Here is a 10,000-nt window from a genome sequence, read left to right on the forward strand (position 1 = left end):
GCATATTATATAAATAGTGAAGAAAAGGCAAAAGCTTACAGCACCTGGTATTCCCAGGCGGTCTCCCATCCAAGTACTAACCAGGCCCGACGCTGCTTTGCTTCCGAGATCAGACGAGATCGGGCGGTCTCAGCGCAGTATGGCCGTAAGCGAGGGCTGCTCCAAAAAGTGGGCTATTTAAAGATCAGCCTCCGTAAAAGCCAGCATATTATATAAATAGTGAAGAAAAGGCAAAAGCTTACAGCACCTGGTATTCCCAGGCGGTCTCCCATCTAAGTACTAACCAGGCCCGACGCTGCTTTGCTTCCGAGATCAGACGAGATCGGGCGCTCTCAGCGCAGTATGGCCGTAAGCGAGTACTGCTCCAAAAAGTGGGCTATTTATAGATCAGCCTCCGTAAAAGCCATCATATTATATAAATAGTGAAGAAAAGGCAAAAGCTTACAGCACCTGGTATTCCCAGGCGGTCTCCCATCCAGAGTTACAAGATTAAAATGGGGTCAGATTTAACTGTGAGAGATGACTAGTGGTTAAAAGAATGAGACATAAAAGAAGATTGGTTTAAATAGATTTGGTTTATATACAAGGTTCACATAAAAAGACTTTAAAACAACACGATAAAACTAGGTAAATGCTGTTAAAAGAATACAGTTCATTTGTCCATACCCTAAAAACAGTCCAAGAATCCCAGTGTGTTGATAAGTCCAATGTGAGTGTCCACCATTGTATATACAATCCACAGAAAGTGTAATCCAAAGTTTGCAGGTGGTGAATGGAAAGGTGAGCTCTAAAATTAGCAAACTCCTTAATCCAACAGTTTGGTGACTGTCCTTTGTATGTCATGCTGCTCTCTTATACAGTTGTACTTCCTGCTTCCTGTCATGTGTCTAGTCACATGGCAGGCCAACCATCCATTTATTTAAGACACACACACACTTAAAATGTTAAGAGCAATAAAATGGCCTAAAAAAACATGTAAAACACTTAACACTCTATAATACATTTAAATGATTGTAATAAATAGAGCGGTAAAACACGTCTTTCTAAAAGCCAGCATATTATATAAATAGTGAAGAAAAGGCAAAAGCTTACAGCACCTGGTATTCCCAGGCGGTCTCCCATCCAAGTACTAACCAGGCCCGACGCTGCTTTGCTTCCGAGATCAGACGAGATCGGGCGGTCTCAGCGCAGTATGGCCGTAAGCGAGGGCTGCTCCAAAAAGTGGGCTATTTAAAGATCAGCCTCCGTAAAAGCCAGCATATTATATAAATAGTGAAGAAAAGGCAAAAGCTTACAGCACCTGGTATTCCCAGGCGGTCTCCCATCTAAGTACTAACCAGGCCCGACGCTGCTTTGCTTCCGAGATCAGACGAGATCGGGCGCTCTCAGCGCAGTATGGCCGTAAGCGAGTACTGCTCCAAAAAGTGGGCTATTTATAGATCAGCCTCCGTAAAAGCCATCATATTATATAAATAGTGAAGAAAAGGCAAAAGCTTACAGCACCTGGTATTCCCAGGCGGTCTCCCATCCAGAGTTACAAGATTAAAATGGGGTCAGATTTAACTGTGAGAGATGACTAGTGGTTAAAAGAATGAGACATAAAAGAAGATTGGTTTAAATAGATTTGGTTTATATACAAGGTTCACATAAAAAGACTTTAAAACAACACGATAAAACTAGGTAAATGCTGTTAAAAGAATACAGTTCATTTGTCCATACCCTAAAAACAGTCCAAGAATCCCAGTGTGTTGATAAGTCCAATGTGAGTGTCCACCATTGTATATACAATCCACAGAAAGTGTAATCCAAAGTTTGCAGGTGGTGAATGGAAAGGTGAGCTCTAAAATTAGCAAACTCCTTAATCCAACAGTTTGGTGACTGTCCTTTGTATGTCATGCTGCTCTCTTATACAGTTGTACTTCCTGCTTCCTGTCATGTGTCTAGTCACATGGCAGGCCAACCATCCATTTATTTAAGACACACACACACTTAAAATGTTAAGAGCAATAAAATGGCCTAAAAAAACATGTAAAACACTTAACACTCTATAATACATTTAAATGATTGTAATAAATAGAGCGGTAAAACACGTCTTTCTAAAAGCCAGCATATTATATAAATAGTGAAGAAAAGGCAAAAGCTTACAGCACCTGGTATTCCCAGGCGGTCTCCCATCCAGAGTTACAAGATTAAAATGGGGTCAGATTTAACTGTGAGAGATGACTAGTGGTTAAAAGAATGAGACATAAAAGAAGATTGGTTTAAATAGATTTGGTTTATATACAAGGTTCACATAAAAGACTTTAAAACAACACGATAAAACTAGGTAAATGCTGTTAAAAGAATACAGTTCATTTGTCCATACCCTAAAAACAGTCCAAGAATCCCAGTGTGTTGATAAGTCCAATGTGAGTGTCCACCATTGTATATACAATCCACAGAAAGTGTAATCCAAAGTTTGCAGGTGGTGAATGGAAAGGTGAGCTCTAAAATTAGCAACTCCTTAATCCAACAGTTTGGTGACTTTTTTTGTCATGCTGCTCTCTTATACAGTTGTACTTCCTGCTTCCTGTCATGTGTCTAGTCACATGGCAGGCCAACCATCCATTTATTAAAGACACACACACACACACACACTTAAAATGTTAAGAGTAATAAAATGGCCTAAAAAACATGTAAAACACTTAACACTCTATAATACATTTAAATGATTGTAATAAATAGAGCGGTAAAACACGTCTTTCTAAAAGCCAGCATATTATATAAATAGTGAAGAAAAGGCAAAAGCTTACAGCACCTGGTATTCCCAGGCGGTCTCCCATCCAAGTACTAACAAGGCCCGACGCTGCTTTGCTTCCGAGATCAGACGAGATCGGGCGCACTCAGCGCAGTATGGCCGTAAGCGAGGACTGCTCCAAAAAGTGGGTTATTTATAGATCAGCCTCCGTAAAAGCCATCATATTATATAAATAGTGAAGAAAAGGCAAAAGCTTACAGCACCTGGTATTCCCAGGCGGTCTCCCATCCAGAGTTACAACATTAAAATGGGGTCAGAATTAACTGTGAGAGATGACTAGTGGTTAAAAGAATGAGACATAAAAGAAGATTGGTTTAAATAGATTTGGTTTTTATACAAGGTTCACATAAAAGACTTTAAAACAACACGATAAAACTAGGTAAATGCTGTTAAAAGAATACAGTTCATTTGTCCATACCCTAAAAACAGTCCAAGAATCCCAGTGTGTTGATAAGTCCAATGTGAGTGTCCACCATTGTATATACAATCCACAGAAAGTGTAATCCAAAGTTTGCAGGTGGTGAATGGAAAGGTGAGCTCTAAAATTAGCAAACTCCTTAATCCAACAGTTTGGTGACTGTCCTTTGTTTGTCATGCTGCTCTCTTATACAGTTGTACTTCCTGCTTCCTGTCATGTGTCTAGTCACATGGCAGGCCAACCATCCATTTATTTAAGACACACACTTAAAATGTTAAGAGCAATAAAATGGCCTAAAAAAACATGTAAAACACTTAACACTCTATAATACATTTAAATGATTGTAATAAATAGAGCGGTAAAACACGTCTTTCTAAAAGCCAGCATATTATATAAATAGTGAAGAAAAGGCAAAAGCTTACAGCACCTGGTATTCCCAGGCGGTCTCCCTTCCAGAGTTACAAGATTAAAATGGGGTCAGATTTAACTGTGAGAGATGACTAGTGGTTAAAAGAATGAGACATAAAAGAAGATTGGTTTAAATAGATTTGGTTTATATACAAGGTTCACATAAAAGACTTTAAAACAACACGATAAAACTAGGTAAATGCTGTTAAAAGAATACAGTTCATTTGTCCATACCCTAAAAACAGTCCAAGAATCCCAGTGTGTTGATAAGTCCAATGTGAGTGTCCACCATTGTATATACAATCCACAGAAAGTGTAATCCAAAGTTTGCAGGTGGTGAATGGAAAGGTGAGCTCTAAAATTAGCAACTCCTTAATCCAACAGTTTGGTGACTTTTTTTGTCATGCTGCTCTCTTATACAGTTGTACTTCCTGCTTCCTGTCATGTGTCTAGTCACATGGCAGGCCAACCATCCATTTATTAAAGACACACACACACTTAAAATGTTAAGAGTAATAAAATGGCCTAAAAAACATGTAAAACACTTAACACTCTATAATACATTTAAATGATTGTAATAAATAGAGCGGTAAAACACGTCTTTCTAAAAGCCAGCATATTATATAAATAGTGAAGAAAAGGCAAAAGCTTACAGCACCTGGTATTCCCAGGCGGTCTCCCATCCAAGTACTAACCAGGCCCGACGCTGCTTTGCTTCCGAGATCAGACGAGATCGGGCGGTCTCAGCGCAGTATGGCCGTAAGCGAGGGCTGCTCCAAAAAGTGGGCTATTTAAAGATCAGCCTCCGTAAAAGCCAGCATATTATATAAATAGTGAAGAAAAGGCAAAAGCTTACAGCACCTGGTATTCCCAGGCGGTCTCCCATCTAAGTACTAACCAGGCCCGACGCTGCTTTGCTTCCGAGATCAGACGAGATCGGGTGCTCTCAGCGCAGTATGGCCGTAAGCGAGTACTGCTCCAAAAAGTGGGCTATTTATAGATCAGCCTCCGTAAAAGCCATCATATTATATAAATAGTGAAGAAAAGGCAAAAGCTTACAGCACCTGGTATTCCCAGGCGGTCTCCCATCCAGAGTTACAAGATTAAAATGGGGTCAGATTTAACTGTGAGAGATGACTAGTGGTTAAAAGAATGAGACATAAAAGAAGATTGGTTTAAATAGATTTGGTTTATATACAAGGTTCACATAAAAGACTTTAAAACAACACGATAAAACTAGGTAAATGCTGTTAAAAGAATACAGTTCATTTGTCCATACCCTAAAAACAGTCCAAGAATCCCAGTGTGTTGATAAGTCCAATGTGAGTGTCCACCATTGTATATACAATCCACAGAAAGTGTAATCCAAAGTTTGCAGGTGGTGAATGGAAAGGTGAGCTCTAAAATTAGCAACTCCTTAATCCAACAGTTTGGTGACTTTTTTTGTCATGCTGCTCTCTTATACAGTTGTACTTCCTGCTTCCTGTCATGTGTCTAGTCACATGGCAGGCGAACCATCCATTTATTAAAGACACACACACACTTAAAATGTTAAGAGTAATAAAATGGCCTAAAAAACATGTAAAACACTTAACACTCTATAATACATTTAAATGATTGTAATAAATAGAGCGGTAAAACACGTCTTTCTAAAAGCCAGCATATTATATAAATAGTGAAGAAAAGGCAAAAGCTTACAGCACCTGGTATTCCCAGGCGGTCTCCCATCCAAGTACTAACCAGGCCCGACGCTGCTTTGCTTCCGAGATCAGACGAGATCGGGCGGTCTCAGCGCAGTATGGCCGTAAGCGAGGGCTGCTCCAAAAAGTGGGCTATTTAAAGATCAGCCTCTGTAAAAGCCAGCATATTATATAAATAGTGAAGAAAAGGCAAAAGCTTACAGCACCTGGTATTCCCAGGCGGTCTCCCATCCAGAGTTACAAGATTAAAATGGGGTCAGATTTAACTGTGAGAGATGAGTAGTGGTTAAAAGAATGAGACATAAAAGAAGATTGGTTTAAATAGATTTGGTTTATATACAAGGTTCACATAAAAGACTTTAAAACAACACGATAAAACTAGGTAAATGCTGTTAAAAGAATACAGTTCAATTGTCCATACCCTAAAAACAGTCCAAGAATCCTAGTGTGTTGATAAGTCCAATGTGAGTGTCCACCATTGTATATACAATCCACAGAAAGTGTAATCCAAAGTTTGCAGGTGGTGAATGGAAAGGTGAGCTCTAAAATTAGCAAACTCCTTAATCCAACAGTTTGGTGACTGTCCTTTGTTTGTCATGCTGCTCTCTTATACAGTTGTACTTCCTGCTTCCTGTCATGTGTCTAGTCACATGGCAGGCCAACCATCCATTTATTTAAGACACACACACACTTAAAATGTTAAGAGCAATAAAATGGCCTAAAAAAACATGTAAAACACTTAACAATCTATAATACATTTAAATGATTGTAATAAATAGAGCGGTAAAACACGTCTTTCTAAAAGCCAGCATATTATATAAATAGTGAAGAAAAGGCAAAAGCTTACAGCACCTGGTATTCCCAGGCGGTCTCCCATCCAAGTACTAACCAGGCCCGACGCTGCTTTGCTTCCGAGATCAGACGAGATTGGGCGGTCTCAGCGCGGTATGGCCGTAAGCGAGGGCTGCTCCAAAAAGTGGCCTATTTAAAGATCAGCCTCCGTAAAAGCCAGCATATTATATAAATAGTGAAGAAAAGGCAAAAGCTTACAGCACCTGGTATTCCCAGGCGGTCTCCCATCCAAGTACTAACCAGGCCCGACGCTGCTTTGCTTCCGAGATCAGACGAGATAGGGCGGTCTCAGCGCAGTATGGCCGTAAGTGAGGGCTGCTCCAAAAAGTGGGCTATTTAAAGATCAGCCTCCGTAAAAGCCAGCATATTATATAAATAGTGAAGAAAAGGCAAAAGCTTACAGCACCTGGTATTCCCAGGCGGTCTCCCATCCAGAGTTACAAGATTAAAATGGGGTCAGATTTAACTGTGAGAGATGACTAGTGGTTAAAAGAATGAGACATAAAAGAAGATTGGTTTAAATAGATTTGGTTTATATACAAGGTTCACATAAAAAGACTTTAAAACAACACGATAAAACTAGGTAAATGCTGTTAAAAGAATACAGTTCATTTGTCCATACCCTAAAAACAGTCCAAGAATCCCAGTGTGTTGATAAGTCCAATGTGAGTGTCCACCATTGTATATACAATCCACAGAAAGTGTAATCCAAAGTTTGCAGGTGGTGAATGGAAAGGTGAGCTCTAAAATTAGCAAACTCCTTAATCCAACAGTTTGGTGACTGTCCTTTGTATGTCATGCTGCTCTCTTATACAGTTGTACTTCCTGCTTCCTGTCATGTGTCTAGTCACATGGCAGGCCAACCATCCATTTATTTAAGACACACACACACTTAAAATGTTAAGAGCAATAAAATGGCCTAAAAAAACATGTAAAACACTTAACACTCTATAATACATTTAAATGATTGTAATAAATAGAGCGGTAAAACACGTCTTTCTAAAAGCCAGCATATTATATAAATAGTGAAGAAAAGGCAAAAGCTTACAGCACCTGGTATTCCCAGGCGGTCTCCCATCCAGAGTTACAAGATTAAAATGGGGTCAGATTTAACTGTGAGAGATGACTAGTGGTTAAAAGAATGAGACATAAAAGAAGATTGGTTTAAATAGATTTGGTTTATATACAAGGTTCACATAAAAGACTTTAAAACAACACGATAAAACTAGGTAAATGCTGTTAAAAGAATACAGTTCATTTGTCCATACCCTAAAAACAGTCCAAGAATCCCAGTGTGTTGATAAGTCCAATGTGAGTGTCCACCATTGTATATACAATCCACAGAAAGTGTAATCCAAAGTTTGCAGGTGGTGAATGGAAAGGTGAGCTCTAAAATTAGCAACTCCTTAATCCAACAGTTTGGTGACTTTTTTTGTCATGCTGCTCTCTTATACAGTTGTACTTCCTGCTTCCTGTCATGTGTCTAGTCACATGGCAGGCCAACCATCCATTTATTAAAGACACACACACACACACACTTAAAATGTTAAGAGTAATAAAATGGCCTAAAAAACATGTAAAACACTTAACACTCTATAATACATTTAAATGATTGTAATAAATAGAGCGGTAAAACACGTCTTTCTAAAAGCCATCATATTATATAAATAGTGAAGAAAAGGCAAAAGCTTACAGCACCTGGTATTCCCAGGCGGTCTCCCATCCAAGTACTAACCAGGCCCGACGCTGCTTTGCTTCCGAGATCAGACGAGATCGGGCGCACTCAGCGCAGTATGGCCGTAAGCGAGGACTGCTCCAAAAAGTGGGTTATTTATAGATCAGCCTCCGTAAAAGCCATCATATTATATAAATAGTGAAGAAAAGGCAAAAGCTTACAGCACCTGGTATTCCCAGGCGGTCTCCCATCCAGAGTTACAACATTAAAATGGGGTCAGAATTAACTGTGAGAGATGACTAGTGGTTAAAAGAATGAGACATAAAAGAAGATTGGTTTAAATAGATTTGGTTTTTATACAAGGTTCACATAAAAGACTTTAAAACAACACGATAAAACTAGGTAAATGCTGTTAAAAGAATACAGTTCATTTGTCCATACCCTAAAAACAGTCCAAGAATCCCAGTGTGTTGATAAGTCCAATGTGAGTGTCCACCATTGTATATACAATCCACAGAAAGTGTAATCCAAAGTTTGCAGGTGGTGAATGGAAAGGTGAGCTCTAAAATTAGCAAACTCCTTAATCCAACAGTTTGGTGACTGTCCTTTGTTTGTCATGCTGCTCTCTTATACAGTTGTACTTCCTGCTTCCTGTCATGTGTCTAGTCACATGGCAGGCCAACCATCCATTTATTTAAGACACACACACACACTTAAAATGTTAAGAGCAATAAAATGGCCTAAAAAAACATGTAAAACACTTAACACTCTATAATACATTTAAATGATTGTAATAAATAGAGCGGTAAAACACGTCTTTCTAAAAGCCAGCATATTATATAAATAGTGAAGAAAAGGCAAAAGCTTACAGCACCTGGTATTCCCAGGCGGTCTCCCATCCAAGTACTAACCAGGCCCGACGCTGCTTTGCTTCCGAGATCAGACGAGATCGGGCGGTCTCAGCGCAGTATGGCCGTAAGCGAGGGCTGCTCCAAAAAGTGGGCTATTTAAAGATCAGCCTCCGTAAAAGCCAGCATATTATATAAATAGTGAAGAAAAGGCAAAAGCTTACAGCACCTGGTATTCCCAGGCGGTCTCCCATCTAAGTACTAACCAGGCCCGACGCTGCTTTGCTTCCGAGATCAGACGAGATCGGGCGCTCTCAGCGCAGTATGGCCGTAAGCGAGTACTGCTCCAAAAAGTGGGCTATTTATAGATCAGCCTCCGTAAAAGCCATCATATTATATAAATAGTGAAGAAAAGGCAAAAGCTTACAGCACCTGGTATTCCCAGGCGGTCTCCCATCCAGAGTTACAAGATTAAAATGGGGTCAGATTTAACTGTGAGAGATGACTAGTGGTTAAAAGAATGAGACATAAAAGAAGATTGGTTTAAATAGATTTGGTTTATATACAAGGTTCACATAAAAGACTTTAAAACAACACGATAAAACTAGGTAAATGCTGTTAAAAGAATACAGTTCATTTGTCCATACCCTAAAAACAGTCCAAGAATCCCAGTGTGTTGATAAGTCCAATGTGAGTGTCCACCATTGTATATACAATCCACAGAAAGTGTAATCCAAAGTTTGCAGGTGGTGAATGGAAAGGTGAGCTCTAAAATTAGCAAACTCCTTAATCCAACAGTTTGGTGACTGTCCTTTGTTTGTCATGCTGCTCTCTTATACAGTTGTACTTCCTGCTTCCTGTCATGTGTCTAGTCACATGGCAGGCCAACCATCCATTTATTTAAGACACACACACACTTAAAATGTTAAGAGCAATAAAATGGCCTAAAAAAACATGTAAAACACTTAACACTCTATAATACATTTAAATGATTGTAATAAATAGAGCGGTAAAACACGTCTTTCTAAAAGCCAGCATATTATATAAATAGTGAAGAAAAGGCAAAAGCTTACAGCACCTGGTATTCCCAGGCGGTCTCCCATCCAAGTACTAACCAGGCCCGACGCTGCTTTGCTTCCGAGATCAGACGAGATCGGGCGGTCTCAGCGCAGTATGGCCGTAAGCGAGGGCTGCTCCAAAAAGTGGCCTATTTAAAGATCAGCCTCCGTAAAAGCCAGCATATTATATAAATAGTGAAGAAAAGGCAAAAGCTTACAGCACCTGGTATTCCCAGGCGGTCTC

At 39.5% G+C, this 10,000-nt stretch overlaps 15 non-coding genes across 15 annotated transcripts in view; all 15 read right to left on the minus strand.

Moving 5' to 3' along the window:
- Positions 1–32: 32 nt before the first annotated feature.
- LOC141307338 (5S ribosomal RNA) lies at positions 33–151 on the minus strand. The gene has a single exon (XR_012346292.1). It is a non-coding gene; the product is annotated as a 5S ribosomal RNA (ribosomal RNA).
- Positions 152–235: 84 nt separating this feature from the next.
- LOC141306929 (5S ribosomal RNA) lies at positions 236–354 on the minus strand. Its single transcript, XR_012345886.1, has one exon. It is a non-coding gene; the product is annotated as a 5S ribosomal RNA (ribosomal RNA).
- Positions 355–1,085: 731 nt separating this feature from the next.
- Positions 1,086–1,204, minus strand: LOC141307339 (5S ribosomal RNA). Its single transcript, XR_012346293.1, has one exon. It is a non-coding gene; the product is annotated as a 5S ribosomal RNA (ribosomal RNA).
- Positions 1,205–1,288: 84 nt separating this feature from the next.
- Positions 1,289–1,407, minus strand: LOC141306931 (5S ribosomal RNA). Its single transcript, XR_012345887.1, has one exon. It is a non-coding gene; the product is annotated as a 5S ribosomal RNA (ribosomal RNA).
- A 1,378-nt stretch (positions 1,408–2,785) lies between these two features.
- LOC141307633 (5S ribosomal RNA) lies at positions 2,786–2,904 on the minus strand. Its single transcript, XR_012346583.1, has one exon. It is a non-coding gene; the product is annotated as a 5S ribosomal RNA (ribosomal RNA).
- A 1,365-nt stretch (positions 2,905–4,269) lies between these two features.
- On the minus strand, positions 4,270–4,388 carry LOC141307341 (5S ribosomal RNA). The gene has a single exon (XR_012346294.1). It is a non-coding gene; the product is annotated as a 5S ribosomal RNA (ribosomal RNA).
- Positions 4,389–4,472: 84 nt separating this feature from the next.
- LOC141306575 (5S ribosomal RNA) lies at positions 4,473–4,591 on the minus strand. Its single transcript, XR_012345534.1, has one exon. It is a non-coding gene; the product is annotated as a 5S ribosomal RNA (ribosomal RNA).
- A 723-nt stretch (positions 4,592–5,314) lies between these two features.
- LOC141307342 (5S ribosomal RNA) lies at positions 5,315–5,433 on the minus strand. Its single transcript, XR_012346295.1, has one exon. It is a non-coding gene; the product is annotated as a 5S ribosomal RNA (ribosomal RNA).
- Positions 5,434–6,163: 730 nt separating this feature from the next.
- LOC141307544 (5S ribosomal RNA) lies at positions 6,164–6,282 on the minus strand. Its single transcript, XR_012346496.1, has one exon. It is a non-coding gene; the product is annotated as a 5S ribosomal RNA (ribosomal RNA).
- An 84-nt stretch (positions 6,283–6,366) lies between these two features.
- On the minus strand, positions 6,367–6,485 carry LOC141307725 (5S ribosomal RNA). Its single transcript, XR_012346676.1, has one exon. It is a non-coding gene; the product is annotated as a 5S ribosomal RNA (ribosomal RNA).
- A 1,376-nt stretch (positions 6,486–7,861) lies between these two features.
- On the minus strand, positions 7,862–7,980 carry LOC141306810 (5S ribosomal RNA). The gene has a single exon (XR_012345766.1). It is a non-coding gene; the product is annotated as a 5S ribosomal RNA (ribosomal RNA).
- A 732-nt stretch (positions 7,981–8,712) lies between these two features.
- On the minus strand, positions 8,713–8,831 carry LOC141307343 (5S ribosomal RNA). Its single transcript, XR_012346296.1, has one exon. It is a non-coding gene; the product is annotated as a 5S ribosomal RNA (ribosomal RNA).
- Positions 8,832–8,915: 84 nt separating this feature from the next.
- On the minus strand, positions 8,916–9,034 carry LOC141306932 (5S ribosomal RNA). The gene has a single exon (XR_012345888.1). It is a non-coding gene; the product is annotated as a 5S ribosomal RNA (ribosomal RNA).
- A 730-nt stretch (positions 9,035–9,764) lies between these two features.
- Positions 9,765–9,883, minus strand: LOC141307344 (5S ribosomal RNA). The gene has a single exon (XR_012346297.1). It is a non-coding gene; the product is annotated as a 5S ribosomal RNA (ribosomal RNA).
- An 84-nt stretch (positions 9,884–9,967) lies between these two features.
- LOC141307720 (5S ribosomal RNA) overlaps positions 9,968–10,000 on the minus strand; it is a 119-nt gene continuing 86 nt past the window's right edge. Inside the window, exon 1 of the ribosomal RNA XR_012346670.1 lies at positions 9,968–10,000. This exon is cut by the window's right edge and continues 86 nt beyond it. This is a non-coding gene — a ribosomal RNA (5S ribosomal RNA).

This window comes from Garra rufa, unplaced genomic scaffold (genome assembly GCF_049309525.1).
Source record: "Garra rufa unplaced genomic scaffold, GarRuf1.0 hap1_unplaced_002, whole genome shotgun sequence".
Classification (NCBI taxonomy): domain Eukaryota; kingdom Metazoa; phylum Chordata; class Actinopteri; order Cypriniformes; family Cyprinidae; genus Garra; species Garra rufa.